The sequence below is a fragment of the Coturnix japonica genome, chromosome 8 (assembly GCF_001577835.2).
Source record: "Coturnix japonica isolate 7356 chromosome 8, Coturnix japonica 2.1, whole genome shotgun sequence".
NCBI lineage: Eukaryota > Metazoa > Chordata > Aves > Galliformes > Phasianidae > Coturnix > Coturnix japonica.
This window is the reverse complement of record NC_029523.1, coordinates 12,814,304-12,832,495: the sequence shown is the minus strand read 5'-3', so window position 1 is coordinate 12,832,495 and position 18,192 is coordinate 12,814,304. Positions and strand designations below refer to the sequence as shown.

Here is an 18,192-nt window from a genome sequence, read left to right as displayed (position 1 = left end):
TATTATTATGTATCTCCAAAAGCAGCAGAGCAATTAAAAAGTAAAAACAATAAAGTACTCTAATGTTTCAGCATTAATACTAATTGTCAATTATTTTCTGCATGCAGATTTTATCTAATTAAACATGGGCTACTTCCTGCCCAGATACGTTACTTCCCGGCCCCGTTTTCCCATTGGGACTTGCCACGTTGGTGCCCTGTCCTCCAGGCACATATAAACCATATTTCTCTTGAAGGTGGAAAATACACAAGAGCGTTTCACAAATAAAGAGCTTGCTTTTGAGGCTTACCACCTGCTTTGGCCCCTGCCTAGGTTCAGGGGCCACAGCACAGCAGGACAATGTCCGCAGGAGGTTTTGGCCTGTCCATACTATTCCCAGACCTGCTGAGGCTCATCTTTATCTTCTACCCCTTTTGAGTTAGTTGGAAGGTTACCAACTGCCCAATGAATCAGACAACAGATTATTGTGGTGGCGATCAGGAGATTACATCTGGAGCTGCTCTGAAGGCAAACAGCACTGTAGCGACCAGACCTCTGCACTGCCATTCTGTACATGACCTTGGATAGACGGAGCTAGCTGAACACCTGTACAGTCTGTCCAGAAGAAACAGTCATGGCTATGTGGTTGGGATGTGCTAGAAGCACTGCTTTTCTTTCTATTTCCATGCACATCGACATACTATCCCCTCCCCATGAAAGACGAATGTGCCTTGAGATACTCTGGCAACATGACAGATGGTAACTACCACTGTGGCTTATTATAGTGCTGCCAATGTCTCAGATGAGCATTAAACTCATACGCTGACAAGAAGTCTCAAGGAAATGTTGTTCTACATTTTTCTGCAAAGGCATAATCCTTTTTCAAACAAAAAAAAAAAAAACTAAAGACATGAAGATTTAAAACCTTATCTGTCAGGATGTCCTGCACCAAAGGGTAAATACTATGGAAAAAGTCTGTGTTCCTGATCTGAAATAACACCATGTTCTTAAATCTCAGATTAGTTTCTTCATCAGTACACATAAAGAACTCCAAAGCCTCACAACATCAGCCAGCTCTCCTCCAAACAACTTAAACTTTCCAGCTGCTTTACAGAGAAGCGATCTGCAAAATAAATGCATGAAAGAGACTTCTTTAAAACTCATACACGGGAGTAAACAATTAGCTAAATTCATATCCCTTCACTGTTCTGCAATAATGAGTATAGCTTACTGGTTGGTTTTTGTTTTGTTTTGTTTTTGAAAAATACTATCCTTTGAACTTTTAAGACCTTGCATGTTCTTAAAGCCCAGAAAATCAATGCAAATTCTGCATTTATTGTGAATGTATGCAGGTCATAGGATATTTGTGTTTACCTTTCATCTCCAGACACCAGAGCTGAATTTCTCTTTAAACAGCAAGTGGACACACAGGTGCAGACTGCTGGCAGTCCCCATCCATGCCTCACAAATTAAGCCATAATTTGCAGCTATATCTTCTTTTTGCTCAGAGAGGCTGCCAAGAACACATCTATAGAAAATTGTACTTAGGCTGCCAGGATGAAATAAAGCGGTTTTCCAGTATCCAGATACACTTTGTCAGGCTCAATCTCAGTCCTGTGAGCCTTCATTTTCATAGGCACTGCCAGTAGCATCTCATTCTACAAAGAAATTTAGTAACTCTTTGAAAAGGGAACTGCACTAAGAACTGCTACCACAGACTAGACTGCAGTGAAACTGTCACTGAAGAAAGTGAGAAAACAAACACCTCTTTGCATTTTGAAGCTGAAGTACAAGAAAACGTTTGTGATCTGGAAAGTAGAATTGGAAGCCACTTTAGCATTTTCTATAAACTCAGATCACTATGGATGTTATTATTATAAAAATACAATGTTCCAATAAGGTGATTCCAGCAAGGGCTTTGGCTGGGGAATTCAAGCAGAATTTACATAATTTGTGATGAAAATCGAACAACAGACTTTTCACAGTGTCCTAACTATAGAAATCATAGGAGCAACCATATAAAAATTAAAGGGTCAGAAAAGTCACGTGATAAATTCTCACTCTTTCTTCTAAAATGGAATAATCTCAGTGTGACAGCAGGTTAAAAAAAAAGCCCACCCATCAGATAAGATCTCTCTGTTGGTTCTTATGTAGTTCCATGGGCATATGTGGAGATACTTTTACCTGCACCTGCTGAAGAGAATAACATGTAAATCTGTCTGAATGCCACAGGCCAGATTTTCAGTTATTTTAAACAGGAACAAATCAAGATTTCCCCTGTGTCACGTGGATAATTTGAGCAATCTTAATAGGACAAATAAAAAAAACAAAAGTATATATAACATTTCTATGTCGCTGGCATTCACAAAAGACCAACAGAATAAGCATTCTTGTCAATTGTTCGAAGCCATGAAAAAAGGTAATTTCCCTTCCTCTCTCAGCCACGATCCTGGTACAGTGACAGTCCAAACAAAACCAAGTAGGTCTGTGTTAGCAGGAGGAAAGCCGTCATTCAGCACAAACTAGTAAGGTCAGAACCTTTGGCTCCTTGCCCATAACTCTGTTGTCTTTAAGAAGTTTCCAGATTTTTCCCATGATTCTGAGAAAATAAAAAGTAAATTTCGTAACGTTTCTTGAAGTGAGCTTTTAAAAAATTACCCCAAATGCTGCTTGGAGTAGCTGTTCTTTAAAATCTTGTATCAAATAGAGACCAAAAAAAGCCTCCCTGGCAACTCATGTTTTCTGTGATAAATATAAAATATTCTAGCTTGAGTTTCGTACAATTGGAAGTCCACCCAAGAGTAACAATCACTGCAAGTGCTAAGAGACACCACATTCTTTCCTCCACAATGTAATTTTGAGGAGTTATGTTGTACTAGCTCTTACACATCTCTGAAAAACAGCATTGCTGTGAAAACACCACTTACTGGCTACCTAGCGTTTTACTTGCTATAAGCTGTTTAGACCACATGAAACCTGCAATACACTGTTAGATCTTTACAAATTTCATGAAATCTTTTTCGGATATCCAAAAAATCCTGAACCGCTTGAATCTTTTGTCTCCCAGCACTGGGGACTGACCCATAATCTCTTTCCCAGCCAGTATACCAAATCTGCAGCCAACCTTGTCACTGACTCCAACAGCTGCTTAAATTCACCAGAGGGGATAGCAGCAATCCTACTTCTAAAAGAACACCACAAGGCTTACGTTCATGATGCCTTGAGGAGACACTGAAAGGAAGGTCAAAGGTGAAGAAAAGATAAAGTGCAGTACAAGAAGATCAGTAAAGTTGAATCTTCTTGATGAAAAACTCACGTCTGTTTCTTCGTGATGCAAACAACGTAACTTCATTTCAAAAAGCCTCCAGTTTTTGTTGATTTTTTCCCCCTCTCTTTTGGTTTGGAGTATTTTGAAGTTTATTGAAGGTTTTTTCTTTTTTTTTTTTTTAGGTCAGAGCTCTGTGCATCTAAAAGCCTTATTCAGTTGTTCTTGTCACGAGTACTTTGTCTTACACAGGCTGCATTACTCTTGTAAACAGAGGCAGCATCAAAGTGAAAGCAGATAGAGTCACATCAGTGGATTAAGGGCTTCTGCATGATAAAGTAGCTACCTAGGGTGGGATAAACTTAATATGTGAAAGAATGTTATTGAGGAGGAATAAAGTGCCAAAACTCTGTCATTCTCTTCGTAATGTCCTAATCTAATGCCTGACACCAAGGCCTTAGGCCAGTGTTAGTGTTAATCAATGAAATACCCATCTGTGTTCCCTGTCCTTATCGCTATTTAAAACTAGCCTAAACTCAATTATTTTCCCTTAGAGACCAAGATGGGATATTAAGTTGAGTGAAAGGGATTGTGTCCCACAAAGAAATCCCAGTGTTAAAATGCAGAGGTGTCAACATTGCTAACTAAATTTCAGTTAAACAGAGATTAAATACTGGTTCTTTGGGCATGAAACATCGCATAGATTAAATCTGGTTAAAAAATCCTTGTTTAAAGAGTGGCTAAAAACTGTTAAGCAGTTTAATCAACTTCTAATGTAAATTTTGTTCCCTCGTATGCATTATTTATCCCCTGCAATAAGCACTGCACAATAAATGTTTGAAGAGCACACTTGGCTAAAGCAATAGGAAAGCACAGCTTCTTGCTGTTGCCCAGAGCTGTGAACGATACAAACATTTCCAGATATATAATGGTTATCTGAGGAGTGTGTAATTTATCCCACGAGTGAACGGCAGATCTCATAATTCAAGACTGCCTTAGTCACAAATGAGTTATGGGGATGTTTTTCACAAGTGGGATCAATCTCACATCCCACTGATACTCATTATTGTATTTTTGGTTTATATCAACAAGGTATGAAATATCATATTTTTTATTTTATTAAAATTTCCAACTTACCTGGCTTTCCTTTTTTTGCGCTTTACTTGTTTTTCTCCCCCAATTAGAGCCTTGTGAAGACAGGAACACTGTAGAAGTGCGCTGAAGGATACAAAAGGAACTTCCAAATAGACATGTAAAAAAGAGAAGAACAAACCTCTGAATTAGCAAGGAATAAATGCGTTCAGCTGTTTTCTACTGAGAGCTTTTCAGGGTTAATTTCTGAATATTTTGGCCAGGAGTTGTGCCTGTCCTTTGTAGTGAACCTGTTGTGTACATTTCTTTAGAATTTTCTATGTTTTTTATTATTATTTTCCTTAATTATAAATAAACTTTTTTTTTTGCAAATGTTTTTAAGGTTGGAAGTCAGTAATGTCAGCAAAGTCAATAGAAACAATGTTTTCTTCAAAGTGAAAAGATGTACCTGCTTTTTGAGTATACATGAAGATTCTGAAGGGACTAAAATCTGATAAGCATTTCTAATATGACCATCGTGGTACTACCAGAGAGAGAGCAGAAAAACATCCCTTTGGACCACTTTCTTTGCCAGTAATTTGCCTAGTGCAACTATCTTGATAGTATAGGCCTTACTCTTAGACATCGCCCTCATCTGATTTTGGCTCTCTATACATTTTTGTCTCTTTGAACTACCACCATAATTTTCTTGATTGCTGTTTTTCATTTCTATTTAGCAACTCAACTAATTTCACTATGAAAATTACAATAACATTTGCTTTACATTGAGAAGCACCTGATGCTGAAAGGGGTTTTGATATTCTGAATGCTTTGTTGTTTTTTTTTCCTTCTTAGCCAGAAGCATGGGCATAATAAGTGCAGTGGAGCTTTTTGACAGTGGGCAGCCCCTGCTCTTTGCCTCTCTTCGCCACCTGTTGTTTTACTTAAACTTTCTTATTGGTAAGCGAGATGCAAATTTTCTCATTTGTGTAGTACTTTCTACCTTTTAGACTTTAAGAACTTCCTCTACAAAGTTACAGATTTCTGTCTTGGCTATTTGGAATCCCAGACATGAGAGCTGGGTTTATGTGATATGCAATCATTAGGAAAAAAGCAAACATTACTGTGTGAAGGTCTTGGTGTACTTTTGTTGTTGTTGTTGTTTTCCGAGAGGTAGGGGTACAATATTTCAAATTATAGGCAGTTGTGAAATTTTGGTTTACACAGTGCAGAAAATCTAAGTAGTTCTTGGGTCATTTAGATATTTCTCAAGGTGACAGTTGGAAAAGTTCATAAAAAAGCCTTGTTTGAAGCCTGAAAAAGTAATTTTGTCAAGATTTACGGGCAGTATTAAAGACTTGAGGAACTAAGGGATTCAAAAATCTGCTTCTAACATAGCTGAGTGAGCTTTGGCTTGCACTGTAGAAAGCACTGTATCTTCTTGGGTTAGCAGAAATTGTTAATGATAATACAGAATAGAAGGTTGGTGCGAGGGCTTCCCTTAAAAAAAATATGCTTTTTAGATACATTCTCCTCTCCAAGGTCTCAGTATTACTTTGACTGAATAAAATTGTTCCTAGAGGGTTGCATTACAAAGGCTGAGTCTACCCTATTTGATGATTCCCAAACTTAAAGAGAGGCACACACCACAATAAATAAAAAGGCACTGCTAGTAGCAGGCATTTAGAAGTCCCATACTGGTGAAAATCTGAAGCCTGTTCTCATCACAAATCAACCTTTTGTGTTTACAGTGACAAACATCAAAAGAATGTACTAGTTTTAAATTCCCTGTGTGTCTGCTTTTTTTCTTTTCTTTTTTTTCAAATTAAGGAGCACTTGCGTGGCATTAGGTGGTCTTGGGGTTACAGTGATGACCAATGAGGAGGTCACTGGAAATCTTGTGCTGAGAAACTAGGGCAAAGTTTTGCTATCTGCTTTACTCTCCCTTCCGGCATTAGGGGGCATTGTATTGTTATGGCTCTCATCTCATGAGACAGTCATAAAACCGGAGACTTCATCCACTTGTGTTATATAGGCTCCCTGCCACAAGTTGCACCATTTGTATTAATACTGCAACTCTAATTCATTCTTCCTACTTCAATCCTCCTGCAAATTGCTATAAGCAGTTTACTTTCTGTCTGTAATTGCTGGATGCTCTTTCTGTGCATGAGAAATGCGTGCTACAAAGCAGAGGCAGCTGCATTTCAGTAATAGCTAAATGCTTCCCTGCTTAAGCAGAATGTCCAATCACTTTAAATTTCGTTTAAGTTTTGAGAGGTGAGGGTTTCCAGGAAAAAAATAAATAAATAAATAAAGAATTGGCACAGATTGCCTTGGAGCACATCACACATCAGAAGAACGTGAATCTAAATCAGCAGTACATCTTCAGGAAATAAGTTTCCCATTTGCAGATCAGAAAGTAAGGTACATGGGATGGGAAACTTAGCTCTGGAACACAGGCAGGCCTTGTCAGAGTCCAAAAGCTGTCCATTCCCTGTGCACCCCTGCACTGTTTCAACCATGGGCCATGCTATCATACACCAACTCCCCCCTACCTCCACCACAGGCCCGGAGCCATACATATACCACAAGACAGCCAATCTCATGCGAGGGACACAACCTAATGCAATTCCAATATAAATTATGTATGAACATTGTGGCACAAGACAGTTGGAAAGCACATTATGTAATTCAGCAATTCAATCACGTTTGTTGTTAGTGTACAGTACTGTACACTATAGTTGAAGAGGTGGACTGTTTCAGAGTCAAGTGGATCGAAACCAGTCTATGAGAGCCAACTAAAAAAGGCTTTTGTACGTGGCTGACTGAAGTGGAGAATGAAGTGCTCTCCCTCAATTAAGGAAAGTGTGGTGGAGCTGATTAACCTGCTTGTTACCTTGGTAACCTGAGATTTAGATTGTGAATGAATATATAAGGCTGTGGATACCTTTTATCAGACAAGGGTCTGATGAGCAGTTTGAGCAAGAGAACTACAGGGCTGAGATGTGCTGGCACATATCTGTTTATGAGACAAAACTCTTAACAATTAAGTGGTAGTTAGTGCTGCTATATATGTAAGTCCCCAATAAAGAACATGACAGGCATATGCTGTGCTGCAATTGCCTTGCAGGTTGTTCACATGGTACAAAACAATCAAAATCGTTCATCAGCACAACTCCCCAGATCCATCACCAAGGCTACCTGCCTTTGGATTGGGCTGGTCTCCCACAGCACCCCCTGAAATCACCAGAGCTCCTGCGTGCAAAGTAGCCATACTATATCTTATGCTCCTTATCTCTGCCCACATTGTTCTTTGTCTTTTGTGCATCTCAGCCTAATGGGTGAGACTTATATTTATTAACATTAAACATCTTTACCAGCTCTCCACCCCTTTCCAGAAAAGGCCCGAGGCTACATTCTCTCCTCAGTTACACCTGTCCAATCCCATTGACTTCAGTGAGAGTGAACAGGTGTAAGCAAGGAGAAAATTTGGCCCCCTGTTGTCTATGAATCGCATTATCTATGTTCACCACTGCTTTGACTTTATGTCACTGGCAAGTATAATTAATTTATAGTTTGTCTTACTCTCTTAGTTGTTTAATAAATAGATGAAAACAGAAGACTCCTGAGGGACTTACTCCAGTTACCTGTAATAGAAACTCCCCTACTGATACAGCTTCTTCAGGAATATCCTTCATACTTCCTCTTCTTTTTATCAATTCTTTATGAATTTTCATTATCTTCTCCAAAATCTGCAGTTCTGCAGAATCACATTTCTTGTGTGTCATGATGTGAAGTTAGAAAAGAACTGGTGACACCACTAGCTACGGAAAATTGAGCTCTTCTCAAACTGAAAATATCTTCCATTTGACTTCAGCTAAGATCAAGGTCTGCACTTAGCATGAGGAATAATTAGTTACAAAAAATCACATTACTATAAAGACTGTTGCCTGAATTTTAACAAAGACAAAATCAGGGACTCCTCAGGGAAGACAAGTGACTGTTCAGGAGATTTAACTAGTTTTATGAGCATAAACTGAAGCTTATTGAATAGTAGTCACTTTCCAATATGCTTAGATGGTCTATCTGACCATCTTCCAGCTATCCCAGTGCTAAATCTATTCTTTATTAAATTAGGAACCGATAAAATTTGCTCAGTGCCAGAATAATCAGGCAAGTATGGATAAATGGTCAGCTAATGCAGAAAATGAAAACTTCACTCTGATGAGAAGAAATTCCCACCAATGTGATCATCATAGCTATTCTGCTAGAACCATTAAGCTCAAAATTAACATATTTCAAGTAGAAAGAAAAAAATTACCACTTCTTACTGATCTTCCACATGGCACTTTTTTACTTTCTAAGCACCTTACAATAGGCACTATCATCTTCTCTGTCTTGTAGGTGGGTGATGAAAAGGCACAAGAGTGTCATCTAGCAGGTCAAGGGGAGATCAAGGACTAAAGCACAGGCTACCCTAAGTCCAACCTGCCACGCTGTTATCTAATCTGCATCTATGCAGCATTGCAACAAGTCATTATGTTGAACTGTACTCCAATGAACACACCTTACAAGAATTGGAAAAGTTGCACATTCCCATGGAATCAAAATCTGACTTACCTTGTATAGTATTTTTGTTTTTTGCATTTTTAAAATACTATCCTTGCTTTTTTCTCAACTTTTAGTCAGAACTAAGCAACATTAAGAAGCTTATAAAAGCAGAATGTTGAATGATTGACAGTATCTTTTGCTGTATTAGTGGTCCATGTAGAGTAATTATTGAATGGCAGCTAAGTTGAGAGCAAGCCACTCACTCCACACGTGGCACTCTTCTCACCTTCTGCTAAATTAAAGCCTCTCCTCCCAGACATATGGATTTCCTGTCACAGAAACAATCTTCTTCCAGTAGAGATACAACAGACTGTTTTGCCAGCATTGTACAACTTTCAACTGATAACTAGAGCTCAATGTATTATGCATGTTCCAGTGCTCTAATAAATACAGGATTGACTTGTTTACTACCACCAGTGCTGCCTCGATTAGCACTGTTTCTCTACGCCATTATTCACTGGTGAGAGGAAGTTAAGTCTCACTTGCTTCTCCATTAATCCAACTGTGTGAAAAAACTGGTTAATTTTTCAGCTTGTGTAGTTATTTAACAAGGAGAAATTGATTATTTTATCGTTTATCATTAACACTCTATTTATGAAGTGTAATATTGCTTAATTTTCAACTTTGAGCAACATATTAGTACTTCTCCATGGAAATTCTGTTTAGAAAGTTCCTGCATCATGCCAAAACATACATCTAGAGTCCACAGCAGAATGCACTGGAACAGAATTCAAGACAAGTCCTTTGATTACAGTTGGAGTCAGAAATTATTTTTCCCTTCTCACTGCTATTAGCTGGTGCTAATATTAACTGGGATCTAGGGCTCGTTCACTCAAATCACTCATGTACCTCCAAAGTCTGAGATAGGTAAATCTGAAGCTCCCTGGAAGTTGAAATTCCATCTACATCTTAATATAACTTCTAGAAAGGAAGCCCTAGAGGTACTGGAAGGTCTCTTCAGACTAAGAATACCTAGCATACACAGTGAACTCTTGTATTACAGTTAGTTCAGGCAACAGACCACTGCTCACTAAGGTCAACTGCAGCCCTGTGAAGGGATGAGACTGCCCACAAGAGCCAACCAGACCCCAGATATCAGCTGGGTAGGCTGGGAAAGTGAAATTGAATGGGATAAAGTCCTTCAAAATAACACAAGGGACAAAAAAAAAGGGAATGGACTGAGGGAAAAGGAGAAACAGGTCCACAGAAAATCCAAGTATAAACATGCATATTTAAAGACATAGCCCAGGTTCTCAAATGCAGGGGCCCCATGTCTACATGTATCAGGTCTATAAGCAGCCTCTCCAGATATCAAACATGCTAAACAGCCAGCATGTTCCTGATAACAACAATTAGAAAGCTGCAACAGAAATCTGGAATTTCAGACACTGAGAGAGAAATTCTGTGTCACATAAATCACAGGAAGCACAGGAAAATATAAGGTTTTTTGCAGAACCATGATCCATGACACTGGCCATATCTGAGGGGAAAATAGGTTCCCCTCAAAGATGTGCATTCAATCTGAATTTAAACTGGTCATCCTCAATTCTCTTTATATGCACCTGGTAGATGTAAACCGTTTTCATTATTTTAGACATCTTCCTAAGGAGATAAATCACACTTTAAAGTACCTATGTTTCTCCATGGGCTCAGCAGGAGAACTGTAAAATGAGCTCAGGTGTATGCATCAAATTTTAGGTATGCATCCTAATTTTAGACAAAATGACTCCTCTGTGTGGTCTCCTGATGGCCAGTGTCATGTTTTCCCACTAAAACATATTGTCTTAAATTCACATGGTAGCCCAGTGTCATTTTTTAGGGAAGGGATATCTTGGTCTCCTTCCATGCTTAGAGCTTGCAAGATGACGTGCTGGAGATTTACCCCAGGCAGAAAGGTATCTGCAGGTCTAATTCTGTCTTTCCCAGTTCCTTTTGGACATCTATTGTATCTAATCTAGTGATTCATTTTAATGTTATAGCAGATGGGTTTTCTGCATGGTATTACCTAAAATGGCTGAGCTTCTGGGAGGTGGGGAGTACCACAGGAAGTCCTTAGGCTTGTTTCCCAGGCAGCCACAATTCTGACTCTTTTCTCCTATGCCTCCTCCAGGTATAAAATCATAGTGTCAGCCCCTGATCAGCATTTGCATTTAGATGGACATTTCTGCTGGAGCCACTGTTTGGTTGTTTACTAATCTGTTTTGAGGGGAAAGATACTAGAAGGACAAAAAAAAGCAGCCAGCAAGCAAACCAACAACAGTGCCATTCATAAAATAATTGTATCCCTGAAGTTTAAGTATTCAAAAAAATACATACATCTCAGCTTAATTTTGTGTGGAGCAACTGGAAGCATAATACCAATAAAACTAGACGTACTTTGAAAACAAGATAGGAACCGATATATTCTTTAAAAGTCACCCAGAACAACAGCTGCTTTTTCTTCAGATCTGGTTGTCCCTTGAGTGTGCGCTCTTACAATACGCTAAAACACAGCAAAAAAAAAAGAGTGTTCTTGTAACATTTCAAAGGGAAGCCAAACACGCAGAGATCACTGTTTCTCATGATACTTTGGAGAGCAGAAGCACAGCCATGGCTGGGAAACTCCCAGCCGGCAACTGACGGGTTTTTGAAGTACTGACATACAAGTAGTGTCCACAGGATACCACTGACTCAACTCAGTGAATCCCTAGCAAACTAAAACTGGCCTTGCTGGTACTAGGTGACTACTACTGAAGAGGATGACTTTGCTGTAAATACAGCTCTTCCTTGTGGCCTTCAAAAGCACACGCGAGGGGAAGCACCATAAATACAGAAGTCAGAAAGTTATTACGTGAAGACAGCCATCTTTTAGCAGAACATGTATTCAGGAATCTCTGACGTGAAGCTATTTTTGCTTCTCCTTAATCTGTCCTATAAGTTGTCACTGAAATAGAACTGATTTTGTCAGAACCTGCTTCACATCATGCTCAGTTTTTACAGGCTAATGTTCAACTTCATCTCCCATGTAGTGCCACCAAATTGTAAAAAACAACAACAACAGACTGATAGAAGAGAAAAAATAACATGAGGATTTAATGTTAAATGTCAGGAGCAAAAAGGTAGGGAAGGAAAGGATGATTTCACTCCCATTTTACCTGAAGCCTGCTGTAACTGCCTGAATAAGCCATTTAATCTCTTGTTCATGTCCCCTCCTGCAGCTGAAGCCAATACATCTAGAGGACTGTGTGAAGCTTCATAATCCATCATGGCTCTGATCTGGCAAGAAGATGCTTAATTTCTTATTTGCCAATTAAGTGCAAAGCAGGGAAGGCCCCAGTCATGACTGCTGTGGGGAGCACTCTGTCATCCAGTAGCTACACTCCAAGGGTACCTGACCTTTGCACTGTGACTGGGTCCTTTGTACTCCAGCACCAATCGTGCAGCCATGGCTGTAAGTCAGAACAGTCTTAACACTCATTATGCATTTGAATTTAAAAGTGGGATGTACCTTTGAATCGCTGCACAAGGGAGATGCCACCCAGGCACTGACAGAGAAGATCCTATTTATTTTATGAAAAACACTCACCTTCTAATGGTGTTCTCAGCCAAGCAGGTGTTCTTCACCTGAATTATTTTCCTTTTAATGCATCTCCACATCTTGGGTACCTCGTCCACTGATAAGCCTCCCTGAAAGAGTAATTTGTTACTTTTTTTTTTTGCACTACTCTTGTCTTAAACAACAGTTACTCTGCTACGCTGCTCTGAGAAGCAACTTGATGAAAACAGCAACAAAGGACTCTGTACATTCTCAATCAAATATGTTGGAGAGCACCTCAAAAGTTGCTATACATGTAACTTTCATCCTGAAGAGCCAAGGTGAGATATGACAGTCAGCCAGGCTCTCTCTTTACTTCACAGCACTGCCAGCAACGATGCATTTGTAGTGCTGTGTACTGGCATGCCACCCAGCTTCACAGCACTTCAGATGCTTTTACAGTGGTGGATCAGGCCCTAGCAATGTCCCCCTACACAAATATCTCATTGGCATCTAGAGCATCCTCTCAAGAGCCAGGGCTCAATTACTGCAATAAGCAGGAGTTAAATATTTTGGGGGACTATATTCTGATGCAAGAGGCAGGATAGAATGCAGCCAGAACTTTCTCTACTAGACATAGCTGAAATAATTTCAGAAGTTATCAATACAACTGTTTTCCTCAGCATTTGTTGTTGCCACAAAGCTGAATTCTATGAGAATTAAACCATTTTAATTTGTTTTGTATTTACCTGGCTGGCTTTGCCCTGAAGCAGGCCAAGAGCATCCCATCTACACCTCCAGATGTGGAACAGCAGTGAACCATTCTTATACTTCTAGGTCATATCTGAACTTGTAAATATCCTGCTACACCCCACCAATAGGAGAGAAATGAGAAATTTCCTGTAGATAGGTGAAAGGCAGAGCTCCTGTTTGGAAGATTATTTGAATGCTTTAGCTTATTGATGTAGCTCTTAGAATGTGTCAGAATAACCAAAGTTTCACATAGGAAGCTACTTGTTATTACTTAAATCAAAATAAATTATATATAGCAAACAACTGCTTTAGATATGAAAGTAGCTTCTAGGCCACACTGAATTGATGGCAATGTTGCTGCTGTTGTTGTTTTTCAGTACAAATTCACATCTTGTATAAATAAAAACATTTTGTTATATTACTTTTTTCTAACTACTACATATTTATGTTGTATTTCAAATAATACATGTATTTCTGCATTCCTCCTCTTCTAAGTCAATCATGGGAGTCACAAGCAAAATACATCAGGTTCTCAAAATTATATTGCTGTTTTAACTGTGGACTTACAGCAATTGGTTGGATAGGAATGGAACTCTTCTCCCATTGGATTTATGCTCATCCTGCCCACGGTATACCAGAAGTCAGATTCTCATCTAATCTGAAAGGATTGTTTCCTTTATTCCTTTCTTCACCAAAGTGCAAATACCACAATAATATCTGCTGACTAAAAGAAAGGGTTCCGTAGCTATAGCTGGGGTTTATGTATGTTGCTGAAAGGGGTCAGCTCTGTTAAAGGCATGTGAAAAGAATGTACACAAATGTGCTCACTGCTGGGCAATCACTTGTCTTTAATGAGCAGAGAAATCAGTAGTGGCTTCTATGTATGTTTTACTAATTCTTCTTGCCTTGGTCTGTGCAAGCTTGGTGTATGCCATTATTTAGGAAATTATGTACCATTTGTTCTAAGGTTTGAGGCTAGATAAGAAAGCTGACTAACATACATAAATTCAGAGATATCTTTTAACAGACATGGACACTTAAAAAGTAATGCCTCCTATTTATCCCCATGAAAACAACATCAAAGAGCACAAGAACACTAATTGATAAAATCTCAGCTACAGAACTCTCTTTTAACATAGCCACCACAATTAGCTATGTATTTTTGCCAAGCATGTACAAAAGCCTGCATGTGACACTCATAAAAATCTGCATGGTCATCCAGAACATGACTTGTCTTTCACATTGCTGTCACCACTGCTGAAACACACCACCCACCACCTCACTGTGCTCACATCCACTGTTTGGTCTCCATAAATGTTCAGCAAGTGTTGATAAATGTCAATAGGTGCCATTTTTTTCCATGTGGAGGAATTCAATGACATCCTTTTGGTTCATCAGCACTTCCATGTCAGATGCCATTCTGTCAGACTTCCCCTCTGCTGCCATCTGTCACACAACAATAACATGAAGTGGAATACTGTCAGGAAAGTTCAACCTCTGCTGCCATATTGCCACCATTTCCCTCTGATATCATGGGCTGACATTATAAAATATGAAGCACTACTTTTGGAGCAGGTCTCACATAACTGCTGGCAAAAAACCTACAGAATTTCCCCTACTTTTTGGAAAACAAAAACAAACAAACAAAAAAAACCCATGTAGTTCTAAAGGTTTCTTTTTTTTTCAGTTTGCTTTCATGCTTACAAATGTAAGAGGTGGAAATTCTTCAGATTTTCTAAAGGAAGATGATTGCTGCAGCAGATGTACGAAAGGAGTTCTCGGAATGCAAGACTACTATATAACAAGTAGAGAAAGTCAGAGAGCAATGCAATTGCTTCTGAAGAAACAACTGCAGTGTCTTAAGCGTCTTTTAGCTGCTAACATTACTCAAAGCAGTGAGCATCACCACCAGCTGCTCTGTAAGGTTAATAATGAACTGAAAGGTACTAGAAACTGATATAAGGGACTGTCTTTCACAACGTAAGTTGCATTACTATCAGGTTAGTTTCCTCATTCTCATATAGAAAGTCATAGGCTATAAGTGTTTTTGTCCTTTATATATGGGATAGAAAGACTGTATGGGTAACAACAGCTGCTCATAAGCCTTATTTTAGGGCATGGAATAACTCCAGAGCTCGCTCTCTCATTCAGAAAAACAGTAAACATCTGTGAATATATTGCCTATACCTTAAGGAGAATTGTTTTCAAGGATAAACTAAGTAAAAGCCCCTCAAGGTGAGAAAAAACCTTATTGATAACTTCACTGACACCTGGTTATTCCACAAGCTTGACAACAGAAACCAATATCAAAGAATGCCACCCTAGCTCACACAACAGCTGAATGGGTGTCTCCAGAATGATGTAAAACCTGCATACCGTAAGATGTGGCTCAAGTGAGTCCAACTCTGATGTAAGTCCATAGGGATTACACCTGGACTCAAGCCTATGCAGGTTTGTCTTAAAGCAGAATTGAACAGAGCGCATCTGTCCTAGCTGGTTTTACTAATCACTAATTTTACTAACCTGTTCCGCATTCAAAGCTCTCACCAATACAGGAAGAACTCTGTAAGTTGACACAAAATAGATCTTTTCAGCTCAGGCTGGCTGCCCTCACCCTCCTGTTGAATGGGACTGCACTGAAGCTCAGTGGAATCCCAGGCAAAGACAAGCTTCACTGTGGGCTCTGCACACCCAAGTAATTCAATGCTGATTAAAACAATTACCTTTGAGAAGGTAGGGGCAACGGTGCTTAAAGCGGGGTGAGGCTCAATGTTTTGCTGACTGCTGTTGAAATTGGTAACAGACTTTGCATATTATATCACCAGGTTTTTTGGGTTTTTTTTTTGGTTGTATTTCACATGCAGTGTTTTTCTGCTTTTGACTTTGAGGTGTGAGGGGGAAGGCTCTAATCATATGGCCTTGTGCAGATGCTCCATTTGCATTTCTATTAATCCAGGCCCTCCTGGAGACGTTTGAGCATAAGCACAGCATGCTCTGCGTTTGAACTTGTGAGAACCCATACCACTGCTTAATAACTTAATACATATGTATAGCCTCCTTCAGACAGCCCACTAGGAGGCAGAAGCAGGGGGAGGTGCTATTAGTGCATAGGCTGCAGGGCTCTATGTAAATGCATTTTGACAAGAAGGATACCTTGCTGAATAAAAAGACCAGCTCCTTAGTGCTGGGCTGGTGCTGATTTAGGTCGGAACACTTGTTTTATAGGAATCTGTACAAATGAGAGCTCATATGGATCTGCTGGAGAATGCTTAAGGTATCTAGCAACTTTGCTTGCAGCATTTGAATACATTGATACGTATCGCACAAATTGCTCTTCAAGAACTGAAAATAGGGCTGGTTCTTTGTCCTCTCTGATGGTACTTTCCTGAACACCTCCTCATAAGTCACCCAATCCAGTCTCATGCAAGTACCACAATAACAATAAGACAATTCTGTTTCCCCATATGAGAAGTGCCTAACAACTAGTAGCTCAGAGTGCCAACCAGCAGATAGCAGTGGGCTGTGAGTTCTTGCTTAAAAACATCTTTCCTTGCAAAATAGTCAAAAATAAAAGCTTTTATAGAATATATGCTCTGGGCCCTTCTCTGCTGAACACCCACAAGAGGACAGATTAAAACCCCCACAGATGTCAGCACAGATGGGTGCAGACAGGCTTCCTGACTGCTCTGCTCTCATGCCCACATGGCCTGTGACCAACACACATCCTGCCAGCACAGAGTGGGGCAAAGCCTTTCTGGCCCCAGCACTTCTTGTTACACAGAGCCACACCAAAACACTGCATGCCCTAAGACTTGTTCAGAAAGAGGCCATGAACTGACTGAACCAGGTGTGGCTACTCCGAAAGTGAGTTCCAGCAGCCACATAACAAATAGGAGAGAGAGAAGGAAGGGCTGGTTCTGCCTGCTCTTTTTGTTTTCCCTCTCATAAAATTGCACTGTTAATTTTGACACAAAGCAAAAACTAACAAGTGTCCCAAATTTCCTCTCTCCCACCCTCACCGTAATTCTAGCTTTTTCAGCCTGCTCCAGCAGATATTGTGAGAGGTTACTGTGAAATATTATGCAAGGAGAATACCAATTCATAATTTTCCTATGCTTAAAAAAGAGTGTGTCCATTATTCTCTCCACCCCCAGCACCCCTTCTGAAATCCCCATTAAAGTCTCCTTTATACAAGTCCAGCTCCCTGTGAAATTGGTTTACACCAAATTCCAGGAAGAGACTCCCTGCTCTCCCATAATAAAACAACTATATAAGGAGGAAAACTAACCTCCAGTACTGACAGTAGGCTGCAGACAAAACAAACAGTGCAGTGAGTTGGGCCGTAGCCTTTAAAGAGGCAGCTGCAGACAGATGGAAAAATGACATGCTGCAAGCAATGCTGAGAAAGGAAGAAGAGTGTCCAGGTCTGAGAGTCAATCTTCGTCCATCAGGTAAAGAGAACAGATACATGTGGGGATAATTGGTGATGAGACACTTGAAATTAGGTGCATGATAGGTCCACCACTGCCTGGTCACATTCATTTTTGTTAGGCTCAATGAGTGGTGATGGGTGGGGGGAACCTAAGAATATTTCCTAAACCTTTGCATCTTCCTGTCACATTTTCATGATTGTGTAATTTGCCTCATAGACACAAAGACAATTGTCCTATTCAGGCTGTCATCCATGCCACTCTGCTGTGGAACAGGCTGCAGGCAGCACTGACAACACAACCCCACTCTCATCCCCACAAATCCTGGCAGAAGGCGATGAAGCCCAGCTTGTTCATGGCCATCCCTAGCTCACCTCCTCACCCCACATGCCCCTGACAAAATCACACACTTTGGTGTCTTTCAAATGAAGATTACCTTCTCAAAGCCTGCAGACACAGCTGGATTGTATGGGAAAGGAAGGCAGGCAGCCCACCAGCCAAATAAGGAACACCATTTTGTATGCATCTCACAGGGTGCTTTGAGGCCATGAGCCACCAAGGCTGCATCC

At 39.9% G+C, this 18,192-nt stretch overlaps 1 long non-coding RNA gene across 1 annotated transcript in view; it reads right to left on the bottom strand.

Moving 5' to 3' along the window:
• Positions 1-2,468: 2,468 nt before the first annotated feature.
• The window catches only part of LOC107317348, a 41,052-nt gene continuing 25,328 nt past the window's right edge, over positions 2,469-18,192 (bottom strand). Inside the window, exons 4-6 of the long non-coding RNA XR_004308241.1 lie at positions 12,492-12,592; positions 4,382-4,481; positions 2,469-2,578 (exon numbers count right to left, since the gene is read on the bottom strand). This is a non-coding gene — a long non-coding RNA (uncharacterized LOC107317348). The remainder of the gene's footprint in view (positions 2,579-4,381; positions 4,482-12,491; positions 12,593-18,192) is intronic.